The sequence below is a fragment of the Nycticebus coucang genome, chromosome 2 (genome assembly GCF_027406575.1).
Source record: "Nycticebus coucang isolate mNycCou1 chromosome 2, mNycCou1.pri, whole genome shotgun sequence".
In the NCBI taxonomy this organism is placed as follows: domain Eukaryota; kingdom Metazoa; phylum Chordata; class Mammalia; order Primates; family Lorisidae; genus Nycticebus; species Nycticebus coucang.
Genome location: NC_069781.1, coordinates 61,885,113 through 61,900,199, shown reverse-complemented (window position 1 = coordinate 61,900,199; position 15,087 = coordinate 61,885,113). Strand labels below are relative to the sequence as shown.

At 35.6% G+C, this 15,087-nt stretch overlaps 1 protein-coding gene across 8 annotated transcripts in view; it reads right to left on the bottom strand.

The window, feature by feature from the left end:
- BNC2 (basonuclin 2) overlaps positions 1-15,087 on the bottom strand; it is a 485,316-nt gene that overhangs the window by 320,215 nt on the left and 150,014 nt on the right. The window lies entirely within an intron of this gene.

Sequence of the window (15,087 nt, the reverse complement as noted above, 5' to 3'; positions counted from 1 at the left end):
CAGCTCATAGCAACCTCCAGCTCTTGGGCTTAGGCAATTCTCTTGCCTCAGCCTCCTGAGTAGCTGGGACTACAGGTACCTGCCACAATGCCTGGCTACGAATATAATTTTTTTTTTTTTTTTTAAGACAGTCTCAAGCTGTCGCCCTGGGTAGAGTGCCATGGCATCATAGTTCACAACAACCTCAAACTCTTGGGCTTAAGCAATTCTCCTGCTTCGGCCTCCCAAGTAGCTGGGACTATAGGCGCCTACCACAACTGGCTATTTCTATTGTTGTTGTTGCAGTTGTCGTCGTTTTGTCTGGCCTGGGCCAGGTTCGAACCTGCCAGCCTTGCTGTATGTGACTGGTGCCCTACCCACTGAGCTAAGGGCCGGGCCAAATTCTGAATATAATTTATGCTGTATTTAAGTAGATTGTGAAGGAGATCTGAAGATAAGGTGGTGAAACCTACTTTTGCAGTAAAGTTATAACCAGAAGCCAAAAATTCTATTTCCATATTTTATACTTGTGGGAAATGATGTGAAAAGGAATGAAGCTATGTACAAGTATCCATAATTTTTTTTTTTTTTTTTTTTTTGTAGAGACAGAGTCTCACTTTATGGCCCTCGGTAGAGTGCCGTGGCCTCACACAGCTCACAGCAACCTCCAACTCCTGGGCTTAAGCGATTCTCTTGCCTCAGCCTCCCGAGTAGCTGGGACTACAGGCGCCCGCCACAACGCCCGGCTATTTTTTGATTGCAGTTTGGCCGGGGCCGGGTTTGAACCCGTCACCCTCAGTATATGGGGCCGGTGCCTTACCGACTAAGCCACAGGCGCCGCCCAGGTATCCATAATTTTGAAGTATTATTTCACTAAAAACTACAAATAAGAAAACTACTTCTGAACATCTTGACGTTTCAGACATGATGGAACATTATTAGTTTCATACAAAAGGAAACCTTTAGAAGATGAGTATAATTTCAGAAATATTTTCATAGAAGCAAAACAATACAAAGGACACACATTGTGCACAGATTATCCCTTCTGTGGCCAAAGCACTGATATTTCGAAGTGTTAAAATCCCTTTTGAAAATACTTTTGAGACAGCTTGTGAACGGGCATTTTATCAGGTGTTTAAAAGAAATAGATAATTTGGTATTCTGGAAAAGTAGCTCAGCCTAATACATCCAGTTAACTGCTATAGTAGCATTATCATCACTAGCAACAAAGGGCAGAGTGTTCCACCAATAGCTTTCGGACGACCTTTGCAGTGCTGACTAGTCCGTCAAATTCCATCTCTGAGATGTAAGACATAGACAGGGATGGTTTATTAACTGAAGTAGGAACTAAAGACCAGGAAACTCCAAAAAGGTAGGCGGTTCACACTGAAGAAAGAGGGAATTCTCTGTCCTGAGAAGCAGTGCGCCATGAGATCAATGAGATCAGGCTGAACAGTCCAATAGTCTTCTCTAAATTACTGACATCCCTGGTGAGAAACTCCCAAATATCAGGAGAGATTCAGCATTTTAACATGTTCTTTCCCACCCCTCAACTACATTTTGAAGAACTACAATGAAAACCCAACTAGGAACAGGTAAAATGGGATCACTATCTTGAGCTCCAGGAATAAAGCTGCAAAAGAATGTCTACACAAAGTTACAGACTTAAATTGAACTGTGATCACTGCTACATTTCTTTGGAGATAGTTTACCCTTGCCAACAGAATGGATCTACAGAATTCAAGAGGGCACAAATAGTGGGTCAGAAAAATGGTTCCAAACTGAACTAGGAAATTTCTTCAAGTATCACCTGTAGAAAATAAGTCTATGAAAAGGTACTTTTTGATTCAAGAAAGTTAACTGTGACTATGGCAAAGTGACATGCTTAAACTTGATATTCTCTTAGGGATAAGCAGGCTTTGAAGCTCATAATAAACTTGAAATGGTTCCGTGGAATGTTAAGGCTTAATGTAGATGGTTGGTGCCACTATCATGCCTCCACAAAAGTATGTCAACTTGGAAATAATAACTACCTTAACAGCTCTAGGGTATTTTGAATGGAAGACTTGCCTCCCCCAGCCCCCACCGCCACCTCTTCCTTTTTTTTAATTAAGAATTTTACTTTGAACCATAAGATGAAGATGCATTAAATTTCCGACCTGGTTAGCTCAGCTAAAATTAAAATACTTACTCCTGTTTAGAAAGGCATAATGTTCGCCACCCAGTTAGTCCACATTACTTCACAATAAACCATTCTCAAAAGGTATAAACACAGCAGGAAGAGATATGACTCCTTTAAAATAGCGTGGCACATGGAAAAATAAAACACTCTCTCAAACACAAAGCTCAAATGCTATTTTATAAAAATTAATAGCATCTAAAATGGTATATTCTTTTATCCTCTGTTCACTATAGCTTTGACTTCAGTGTTTCCCTCCCCTTATACTGAAGATATTTTATCTAATTCCCAGCTGACAGGTTTCTGAAAGTGTTAATTCACAGCTGTGTTGATACTGAACTTCTTGAACGTGGCACATCAATGACATTCTTACACACTTACAGATGCTTTGTTACAAGCTACACCAGCACTTGATTTGAAATACCTGACTTATTATAACACAAACTGTTAATCTCTGATCTTTTCCTCAGTTCGGCTCTTCTCTACAATTTTGGAAGCAAACCAACAGCTTGCTAAGTTGACAACAGAGATGGCTCCCTTCTGATTGGCTCCTGACACTGTTCCTTGGTGCTGTCCATCAAGACCCTAGAAAGAACCTAGGCACATCCAGGCCCTATTTGCAGATCATTTTAACAAGATGTTCTTGTATCCTGTTCTCAGGAAAATCAATAACGGGATGACCTTCAATTTGAAATTCAAACCAATTAATTACCTGTTCTGTTGAAAATGTTGATATCTGATTTGCCTGGAGAATTTCAATTATGCATATATTAAGTCCCTTCAAGAAATATAGAGAGCCATTGAAGACCTCATCTTATACAATATAAATAATGTTTTCTTGAAGTAGGTGTAAAACATTGGCCTTATACAAATTAGTATAGGGTAGTTTTCCCCATGTGGTCCATCTCCTCCTTACAACATCATAATCAATCACTTGGTAAGTTACTGCCATCCCACAAAGATTCAAGGCCAAGATGAGATGAAAAGCCTTACATAGTTGAATTCTGCTTTTCTATCTCCAACAATTACTGACAAACCATGGGACTCTTCCATTTTTAGAAATCTCCTTTTCCTTCTCTATAATGGTGAATTTCTTACATTTCTACTTTATTTAAATGATTTGATTATTTTTTTGTTTTGCTCTCACACTTAATTTTTCTTTAGATGTGGGTCACAAGGAGAAAAGCTATATATCAAAACTATCAGCACCAGAAATGTATTTACTGAACATTTTTTCTAATTGTAGGGGGGAAAATAAAGAATTTGATTCATCCCAACGGGGAATTTCCAAGATGAATGATCCCATGCAATGAAACTATTATCTTTATCCATTAAAATATTATCTAAAACAAAGGTTTCTATCTGGCAGCCAGAGGGCTGAATATAGCCTGCAGATGAGTTTTGTTTGGACCACACAGTTTAAAAAATATTTGAGTAGTTTGCCAAGATTTCAAAATCAGAAAATTTCATATAAAAAATCTCAATTTCTGGCTTCTCTTTAAAAAGAAGAGGAGGAGGAGGATCTGGTAACACTGGGCCTGCATTCCCACCTGGCAACAATTGGCAGGAGCAAAGAAGCAGCTAACTCGCTGTGGTTGAGACATGAGCTTTCTGGTCCACCACAGTCCCCACCAGACTCACTCTACTCATTTAATTTTTGTTACCTCCACATGGCCCCTTTAGGCAACTACTAACCTTTAAAATGTCCAGTGACTCCAAAGAGAGTTTGCAGAGTTTGTGGAAGAAAAAAAGAAAGGTGTTTTAAGAATAGAGTTAAAAACACATTTCATGAGTTTATACAATGTAAAACAGTGGGCAATAGATTTTATTGCAAAATGTAATTATTCAATAAAACATAAGTGCAAAGCAAAGGAAATTCATTTTCATAACTAAAAATTTTTAAACATAGGAAAACAGAACCAATGACCTAACCTTATGCAATGGTTCAATAATCTTTAGACACTGGTTTTCAATCAGCTACATTCTCTTTTGCAGCCCATAAAAGATGCTCTTGTGAAGCTATTACTCAGATTTTGTTCCTTCACATGTTAACACTTCTGCACTTCCTTTCCAGAGCTATCATGTACTTAAGTGAAAACGGACCCTAATATGAAAATAGAATATGTCTTTGGGGTAAATTTTAAAAGTCAACATTTAAGATGCATGAATATTATCACAGCAAATATTCATCTTTACTGACTCCATATGTATGCCACCATCTGACATTTATACTCACATTAAACAGACATTATTATGGGTTCAAATGACCCAAAAAGTCATGGCATATTTCTTTAAAAATGATTATTACCTAAAAGCAGATGTCTATGACAAAGTCACCATGTACTTCTATTTGCTTTTTTTCTTAACTGAAAGCAAGTGTAAGGAAAAAAATCTTTATATTTCATTATTTCCAATCATCCACAACAACACAGCATTTCTAAATAATAGTGGCTATTACAAGCAAATTAAAAATAACACCATTATAGCAGTGGGAAGAAAATACCTTTTCATTTCACCCAACTACATTACAATCTCTGATGTACTACTACAGTAAAGAAATGCTTAGCTATCATGTAAATTGTACTAAGTAGGCTTGACCAGTTATTTACCAACTAATTAGAGTAAAATTTTGATCAACCACAGTTTAATGTTTTTAAATTATGTTTTATCAACGGAACAGATGCTTGAAAGATTTTTTTTAATTAGGTATTTCCTTCCTAAAGGAAGCATTTTTCTTGCACCTTTACCTAAGGTAATCCTTGAACACATGCCAAATTTACTTCACAATCAGACTTTAATCCTCAAACTATCTTGATTCTTAACAACTTTAAGTAAGCAGTTCACAAAGTCATAATGATTCATACTGCATTCAGTAACTCCTAGTTGAATAGGGAAAGAGAAAATACTCTAAGTATGAACTCCATAAATGTAGTCTTAGGCCTTATATCTGAATGACAGTATGATAAAATCCTTATGGGACGTATCTTTCCATAATTTCCATTATGTGTGAAATTTGAGCAATTAAAAAAAAAAACACCTGGAACTCAGTTATTAATTTACCTCTCCCTAACCCTTTTACACTTTTTTCCAAATCTGTTCTTAAAGTACTTCTTTAAAGAGATGATCTTACAAGGTAGCCTACATAAAAATGGCCTTGAACTGTAATCTAAGACTAAACTTATTTTCTCTCTTTTTAAAGCATATGACTTTAGAATAAAAATTAAAACTTCTCAATTACTGGATAAAATTATAAAAGAACTATAAAAGAATTCTGAAAAAAGTACAATATACGTGATTATACTCATGTTGATTTAACTTTTATAACATAATAGAACGGTAATTTTATGAATAAACATAATCCATTCCCTCCCATGATGACCAAAGCTTTCAGCTAGTCTCCTCAGGTTCATATCATGACAGCTAAGTCCAGATGTGTAAAAGAGTTCTAGAAGCCTCTCAATTTTGTTATTTTTGTTTGTACTTAATTGTTTTAAGATGAAAAATGAAAAAAAGATATGATGAATGTTTAATTTTATTTAATCTGTGTTCTACGGGAAGAAAGGCAAATGCTTTCACTTAACTCCTGTCTATTAATCATTGATTTCTACAAAAGGGTATCTCAAAGTACACTTATGCTGAGGCTCATTTTGGCATTCTGCATTTGTTTTTAAAAAACTAAAAGATCAAAAGTACCAACTGCTAGCACATACAGGACAGCAGATTATCAGAATACTCAGAAGGCAAACAGCAGTTGGTTTATTATGAAATTATTTAAAATAACTATTTACTCAAGTCAAACGACCCACTTCTCACTTTTACTAAAAGGATGTTTTAGTTATAATGAACATCCAAGCTTCTCTGGTCGTGAGAAAACCTGGAATATATTACACATGCATGAACGTGGCCGGGATGCAGGATATAGGTTGTGCTTCCTATCAACAGATTAACACTTCATTTTCATTACCCTAATCTCACCACAGGCTGTGAACACTCTTTTTCTTATTTGAACAACAATGGTGCATGAAAAACCAAGCTGACAGGCAGGCGGGGTTCATTAAATGCACACGGCCTTTATTCCCATAACACATCTCACCTGTATGAAGCCAGTTTTCTGGCTTCCCGGCTGGCTACCGAAACAAGCTCTCCCAGATGTTGAACTTCAAATTCTTCCTATTCCTTCCTACTTACTTTATAATAAATGTCAAAAATAAAGTAAAAATGGAAAAATTCTTCTCCACAATGAACTCTACTTAGTGGATAATAGGACTGGGAACATATTTTAAGACGTATTTAATCCCGTTACTTCTCAAAGTTGTCCAAGAAAACAAAGAAAAGTGGCTAGGAAAGGAAATGATGAGACATTTGAAGTTTGAGTCAGAGTCTCATTTTGTCTATCCTAGCTTAATTTTAACTTACTTGAAGAAAACTGGTTTTTCACTTGTTGAAAATGGCAAATGACAAAATAAGAAACAGTCATGCTATTTCCCAATGAATGACACTGAGCTTCACCAAAAAGACAGACTCAGGGAGCAAAAAGACTAACCAGCGTAAGAAGCATCACAACAAGATTCCTAAGATGGGAAGGACTTCTTTGAGGTCAGCCATCTGTACACTCATTGTATTTGAGACAGCCATTAGCAAATCCATAACATAACTAGAAATAAGCCAGCTAACTGCCATCAACCAATAATTGTAGGTATTTACTTTCTGTGTGTCTATCTACCACTTATAAATGCACCACCATGTGGCAATATGGGATTTTTAATATTTTCCATAACAAGACAGTAAATCCTTCCACAAAGTCTAGAGCAGTACTTTGGTTTTGGGTCTTTCTGGTACTCTAATATTTATACCTAAAAAAGAAAGAATTTTTAAAAAGGCAATATTATAGTCTTTAGGTTTGGACATGAGGTGAACAACAAGGAGGTTTGCAGGCATTCTCACTCAGGAGACACTCTCATGAACATGCTCATTCCATCATTATTCTCCGTGTCTCGCAGGTGGTGTCCCTCCCATGTGTACAGCCCTCCAAAACTGAGAAAGGGCACCATGGTGGGCAACTTTCTTTACCTATGCCCGATTAGGCGCCCCAAACAGCCACCTTAATGATTTAAGTCAATGAAGTCTTACTTGATTCCAATTTTAATGGAGGGGAAGAAAAACATGATGAAAACCTTGCTAATGAAGGTTCTCATTTTAATATTAGTTTTGTTATTAGGTTAACCCAGCTGAAAATAATTATTTTTGTCATGCAAAATATTTAATATCCTGATTTTTTTTGTTTCAGACACCCAATTCAGGCACTCTAAGCATCAAATGTGAATTGTGAAGAACAGCCTAGAAAAGCAATATCCACTAAAACACACCTTAATATATTTGAAAAATCCATGGCAGTCACACAAAAGCACAGCATGTACAATACTAGAAGCTATGTCTTCCCCATACAGAATATTTTTTAATATTGTCAATTTTAACAATCTCTACACCTTGTGAGACAATGAGTTAAAATTTATTAAACATAAAACAATAGTGAATGCTCCTTGGGTGCTGTGTATACTGTGAGCTTTAAATTTTAATTTTGTACTATTATCCATTAATACCAGCCCTGCAATCTTTCCATTCCTTTTTTAAATGTTTCAGTTAACTCTTATTAGCTGCCGTGTGCCCCAAATAGTCATTCCTTTAACCCATTGCATTGCCCTTTGTATCTTTTTCTCCTTCTAAAGCAATGCTCTCATGTAGCTAGACCTACACAAAATGATAAATTCAAGAATTACTTTAGAGAGAGAGTCAAAAAGGAGAGCAAAATCTCTCTTTAGCCAAGTATTTTCTTACACAGGGTAAGGATCAAACTGGGCTACCTTTCAGTGCCTCTGAACGATAAGCACAGGCCCCTGGCTACACGTTTTTATCATGTCCTTTACTTAAAGAACCTTTCTATGGCAAACTCGGGCAATCTTGTCAGCACTCACAAAGAACCACACCTGACAGTGGCACCTCTTTCCCATATCTCTACCAGAATGATACTTGGCAAAAGGGTGCTTTATTCAATCACTGTTACATTTCAGGTACATTTTAATTCCTTTACACAAAGGCAACGACAGCCAGTGAAAGTTAAGTATTCAGTATCAGAGAGATGAGGGGGAAAGAACGAAGTGAGAAAGAAACCAGGTTTATAAGAAAGGAGATAGGAAGAAAGAACCAGCTAACCTTGTATTTAGGTCATTAAGTAAATTTCTGCCAACCAAATAAGAATGAGATTTATAAATGACTCCCCCCACCCTTAATGACATAAAAAACCCTAAAGACAGTAGCAAAATAACATTACAGTTCAAAAGTATTGCATAAATAAGATGTCAGATATGCTCAAGAGAATCAGTTGTTTCAATGAGTGACTTCCTACTGTTCAAGATTATTTTCATTTTCTTTACAGAGAGAAATGAAAAACTGATGGGCATAATTAAAGAAAAACAAAAGGATATTATTTTGTTGTTAAAGGATCAATTCTTTTTTTAATTGGAATGATGATTAATAAGCTCAGAATTTGATTTCTAAACTAGCCAGTTTGAGTAATGCACTGTTTTTACATGAGAATTTGCATCAAGGAAAGCTCTGTGAATGAAGAAAAAATACGCGATTCCTCTCTTCTCCTGATCTCTGTACTTTGTGGCATGAAATGTTACATACAGCATTTGAACAAAATGACACTGCACACTGTCTTCACCCAAATGAACACCAGTCATAAATTTTTCACCTGAGGGTTTGAATGTACACTGTGAAATATGCAAGGCTCCCTACAGGGAATGTACAAATTAAAAAAGAATCAATACTTTTATTTCTCCTAGTCTAAACTTTCTTTTAAAACTGGGGAAGGGTGGGCATTCTTCCTTCCTCTCTTTGGGATGCCATGCCATCTCCCTGCTCTCTTCTCAGTCTTTCCCTACACTCTTTCCTCTCTCACTCCCTTTCTCTTTCTAAGGTAAAATAAAACTATACTTTTATATCCCCCCAAAAAATCTGGGGAAGACAGCAGTCCAGGTCATGTTCCACGAAGAAATGCGGGTACCTTGGATGTCCCAGCCCCAGGCATCATTTTTGGGATGTTATCTGCACATACTAAAACTTCTTAGAGCTTAAGTTGCTCAGAATTATTTTCTCTATCTTATTTTTTCTATATGTTATTAGTTTTTCTCAAAAGAAAAAAATTCCTTCTGTTATACACGTTTGTTTATATGTCAGTACATAAAGGCTGTTATTCCTGAATTTTGTCTCTTTCCTTTATTTCTCTAAAGCTAAAAAATAGATGTGAAAGTTCCTTAACTCCCTTCCTCCCCCCATCCCCACCCCATCCTTCAAGAGATGACGATCTCCTAGCAAAATATGGGAGCCAGCTGCTTTTTTGGAAATAAAAAATGGCATAAGCTTTGGCAGATAGGGACAAGATCGATCATTTCCTAGGCCCCCCACCTGCACCCCCTGGAAACAATCTTCTGACCAAGGCCTAGAGAAAGGTGGTCATTGAGTAGCACCACAAACACACCACAAAAACATACCACCAAAGGTACAAGAGGATTTCCATGTGGTGAAGAATTCTTTCTACACACATAACAAACTAGGATCCAAAACTTATGTGAAGGGAAATCTTGGAACCATTATATTCCATGTTCCTTTGACAATAATAAGCAGGGAGTCCCAGAGAAAATATCTCTCTCTGAAAAAAATCAGCCCATGATTCACTCTTGTTTTCTCTACTACTACAAAGTTCTCTTGACAGTACTCTGTCGGGGAAAAGGAATTAATTCCTAGATCAATTCAAACACTATGGTTTACATTACGGACATAAGGTAAAAGCACATTCCAATTTCTTTTCCTCTTTCTTTTTGATATATGTTCTACTCTAGAGTGCCAAGTTCACAAAATACCTCTTGGCTATACAGAATCATTAGCTATTCATGTTTATAAGGAAAATCCTCTCAAAATCTTTACAGATAGATTGGGCAGACGCCCAATGTAACTTTCTTGGAGTGTGTGTCATGTACATAAGGTAGAGAGAGAGAAGCACTAGGATTTTTGTTTTTCATTGAAGAGGATGACGCCAGCATACTATCTGTAACGGACTGTTCCTTTGGAATCAGCTCCCTATGTCACAACAACCTGGCAAACTTAAATGCTTTCACTATCACTAGAGTCCTTGCAATCCTGCCTTGACTGTGACCCATTCACTTTTGCCCCTACTTCTCTAAGATGCCTTACTCAGCATCTAATTAGTTAGGGAGGATTTGCCTCAGCTCTTAACCCTGACACAGGAGTGGGAGGATGTGCTGCTGTGGTAGCCCAAATCTGTCCTGTCACTGCATTAATCAGATTTCCATAAAGCTATGCATGAATAATTGGATTTATTAGTGAATATGAAGATACACTCATAAATATAATTCTAAAAAAATACCAACAATTATACATAAGATATCTGCACCTTTAGGGATTTATTTTTCAACTGCGGTTACTTGACTCACCTTAGCAAAAGGCTTTACAAATTACACAAATAAAATGGACCTGTATGCAGATGAAAGACAGGTGAAAAAACTAAATAATTTCAAAGTGATAACCTACTATGTTCAAATTCTTTTAAGTGAATCATGTTGAAAATAAACCTGACATTTGTATATAGGTTTTTAACACAAACCACATACACGTCTGAGAGTATGTTTGTACATGCTTTATTTGCAACAATATTTACATGTACATAGAATTCTACATATAAGCTACCATTTTCCCATTGCATTACAAATTAAATATTAACTATTAAGCGATGTCAGTATGTTATCCACAGACCTTCAAAGTGTAGGCCAAAAGATAAGCACCTGTCTCTATGCTATAATTTGTACTTTAACAAATACCCAAATCTTCCTATTTTAGTGTTACACTATCAGAAGGCTATTAAAAATTACATTTGAATACATACCATAGTGTCTATTGTTGAAACTTCAAAATAAAACATATTATCACTCAAACTATGCGACACCCCAAATTGGACATAGTAGCCTAGTAATTCAACAGGCTAAAACTGCATACCTCTTAGTATATTTATTTTAGCATCAAGACCATGAGTTAATTTAATCTTTTTTTAGTAAGAGAGGATTACCAAAACATCTTATAAGGAGGGGAGTAAAAAAAGAAAAGAAAAGTGCAGAAAGAAACCTAGAGATGGATAATGTCTGGCAATGAAAGTCATTTTCAAAGACTATTAACTATCAATGCTTTACTGATGGATTTGATTAAATAAGAATACGCGTCCTATGTTAACAGGGATGTCTATTTGAGTGAGATAGTGTTTAGAATAAAAAATGTGTTGTATGAATTATAAAGAAGAATCAAACCACAATATACAATTAGGCATCTGATTCATAAGAAATAGTGTATACGTGCCTTTTAAGTTGTTAGTGAATAAATATTCAAGTTATTTGTCTGGGGAGTCAGACAAAACCATTTCCATTTTAAAATATAGTTTGCACAAACTGAAACTGTTTGCCTGTGTGAATAGGAAGAATTAAAAGACTTTTTGAAGAAAATTCATATTGAGCAGGCATTTAAATGGATCCCAGCAAGGTTATTATATATTTCTTATAATATATTTTATTTGTCACTTTTCTGAAAGGTGAAAGAGTTTTATATAGTAAGAAAGTTTGCTTTACTCTGTCATATCTCTGGTGAGCAGATGCTCTGGTATTAATATAAATCGTTGATTTAATTTTTAGCTTTCTTGGTTTGCCCCTCACCTATCTAGGAAATGATATCTCTGGTGATAACTAACACATCATGCTAATGAGAGAATCTAATGCACAATAGAAAAATGTCACTACTAATAATATTTGCATGAAGTTAAATAAAGCAACTGTAAGAGAATGTCAGACAGTTGTTCTTTAATAAGACACAGTTTCACAATGAAATTATGTTGTTAATTTTGTTACATCACTGGGTGAATCCTAAATTACTACATAATGATGCACAGAGTCATTTATAATTCTTACTTAGTATTTCATTTCACTCAAGTCTGAAAAGTGACCTTATTAAAGGATCTACATTTTATTTGAAACAGGTTAAATATACCTCACCAATAATAAAAGGTAAATGCGTCTAGTAATATGTGAAAATGTGGGCAATAGCCATTTACCTGTATGGCTTCACTTCTGGAAAGATTTTAAAATAGATTAGATTATTCCATCCCTTAAGGTAGCTGAATTTTATTTGCTATTCTTTCTCTCAAATGCTCAAAGTATTTGTGAAAATAGAAAAAAATCACCTTTTAAAATGTGGTTATAAAAAAAAAAACAAACTTCCAAAGCAGGCCATTAATTTTTGCTTTTAACAATAGTATATCATGAGACTAAAATAGGCAAAATAAGGTTCATTCTCCATCTGTCATTGATCAAACTGGCCCAAAGAAGAATGCTATTTACAAAAGTCAAGAGTCACACCATTTAAGGTTCTCAAAATATGTCTACATACAAAGAAATGATCCCTTTTGAGAAAATCACACTTCAATATCAAGGTGGAGGGAGAATCAGGAAAATACGGTCAAATAGTCTCTCTCAAACTTTAGGGGAAGATGCTCACTCCCAAATCTCAATTGGCTTTGGATTGTGATGTATATTTCTTAGTATTAGAATGAAAGATTTACATTTAAGCAGATCCAACTTTGCTCATATTAGACAAAAGACAAAGATTTTCATATCCCTATTTCCTAGGTCTTCTGTCTTACCTACGAAGACATAAAATTGAATTATTAAATTTCAGTATTCATGAGCCATTTCTCACAAGTTTTTCTGTAAATATTGGTGAGTGAATTCTTTATAACTCATTTTGAAATCTTTTATCATAGTAGCCCCATTAGTCAGACTTTTCTAATATTTCAAGAAATGACCAGAGAAATATTAGTTTTTATATTATTGAAGAAACTTTTAAAGAAAAATGTGCCCAATAAACCATTTCATCAGCTAAATGAATTTTACTTAGAAGTTAAAGTAATCATGATGTAAAAGAACCTCTTTATGCCTCAGAAATCAGATGTGCAGAATTCTGCATACTTGATTAAATTGGACAAACTTTTACCTGTAAGAAAAACCAGCTTAATGTGTATATAGGAACTAATATCCCTTGAAACTGTTGGCTTCAAGGGATATCAGAGATATCATTTCAAGTCTCTCTGTCACACACACACACACACACACACACACATGCTGAATCAGCATTGTTGAAGAACTATAGGAAAAGAGAACATATTAATCATGTACAGTACATACATACTTTTATACACATAGTTTAAACTTAAGTTTACATAATACTTATACAAACTAAAATACCATCTTGAAGAGGAAAAAACATGTAAGTTCATATCCTCTTTAACATGCGTTGTAAAAATGCACGGTAGGGAAACATTTAGTAACAATGACAGAAAAAGGGGGGAGGGAAGGGGTAGCTAACGACATCAAAACTCCCAAAATACAGAAAACATACTGTAAAATATAGTTAAATCACAACTTTCTAAAAATTATTTTTCTTTGTTGCACTACTGTGTAATAGTGTAATTAATATTAAATAGTTTTATGTAGTACTGATTAAGCAGAAATTACTTCTCTGTATTTCTTTTCATTTAGACACTGATGTTCGCTATTACTTACACATATACACAGGTACATGCAAAACAGATCTTTATATACCCACATAAACAGCCAGATCAAAGACATTCTAATAGCTTAGTTGGACAAGTTTTTCTCTCTGAGCAATTTCAAATCATTTCCTAATTCTGACCCATTTATATTATTTACCTTTACTTTTATTTGTTTTTTAGCTAAAATGCTTTCCATAACTTAAAGTCTCCTTAGATTCAAATCTACTTGGAAATGGGCTGGTGCCAAAGAAGCAATCTAACACTATCTACGTGGTTCAATAGCCATTTATCAATTGATCATTATCTCTTTCTGGTTTTATTAACTCTTTTCTAGCTAGAGGGAGACCTAAACCTATCTTCCCTTCCAACAAACACACACACAAACACACAGGATCTCCATTAACTAAGGGAAAACCCTAAAGGTGACATCCAATTTTGAAAGTGTGCCAAGTTATTTGGTACTAAGGTTTGGGAAACACACTCTGTGTTCCAACCCTGAGAGAGCCACCCAGGCTGGGGTATGTTGCAGAAAAATACCTCTCCAAGCATTGTGCGGTGACAAGAAGCATCTCTGTGTGGAAATGAACTTTCCACTTGCAAGAATGGGAAATTGCACATAAAGAGCTGCTTATTGGGTTTGTGTTGATTGCATTTAAATCCCAGCTTACTGTATCAGCAGTAATCAGGGTCCCTCTACAGGATATGTCAAAATATACCTTATTCAAATGCATTTATCCTTTCTCAACCTGTGTGATAAAACTGTTGGTTAGCTAAATGCTATAAAACCCTGGCTGTATATATTACCCTTTTTGCAAATGTATATCTAAACTTACAGCAGTTTGCGCCTGGCAAATTGTTTTCTTTCCTTTATCATCAATAATTGCTAAAATCTAAGTCAAAGTATTCAAGTTCCGTGAACTCTTACAAACAAAAAGGTTTTCTAAAAGAAAGTAGCTGCAGTGTTTTTTTAAATGAGTGCAAAAATAATAATTTCTTAACCGCCATCAATTTAAAATCCAAGTATACGTACGTATTTGTCAGTACTACTTCCGTGCTGTGGAGGTAATATCAAACTAACTCTTGCTTTGTGTGGGTTTGGTGTAGGCTTTTGAAAAGCAAGACGTGTCTAGGAGGGAGGCACCAGGGAACTTCCCTCCCTCACTTGAGCACAGTCCAAGATGAAAGTTTCTGGGTTGTTTCCCCTTCGCTTCCTCTCACCCTTGCTCTCCCGCGGAGCCGCAGAGCCAGCAATTGTGCAAGA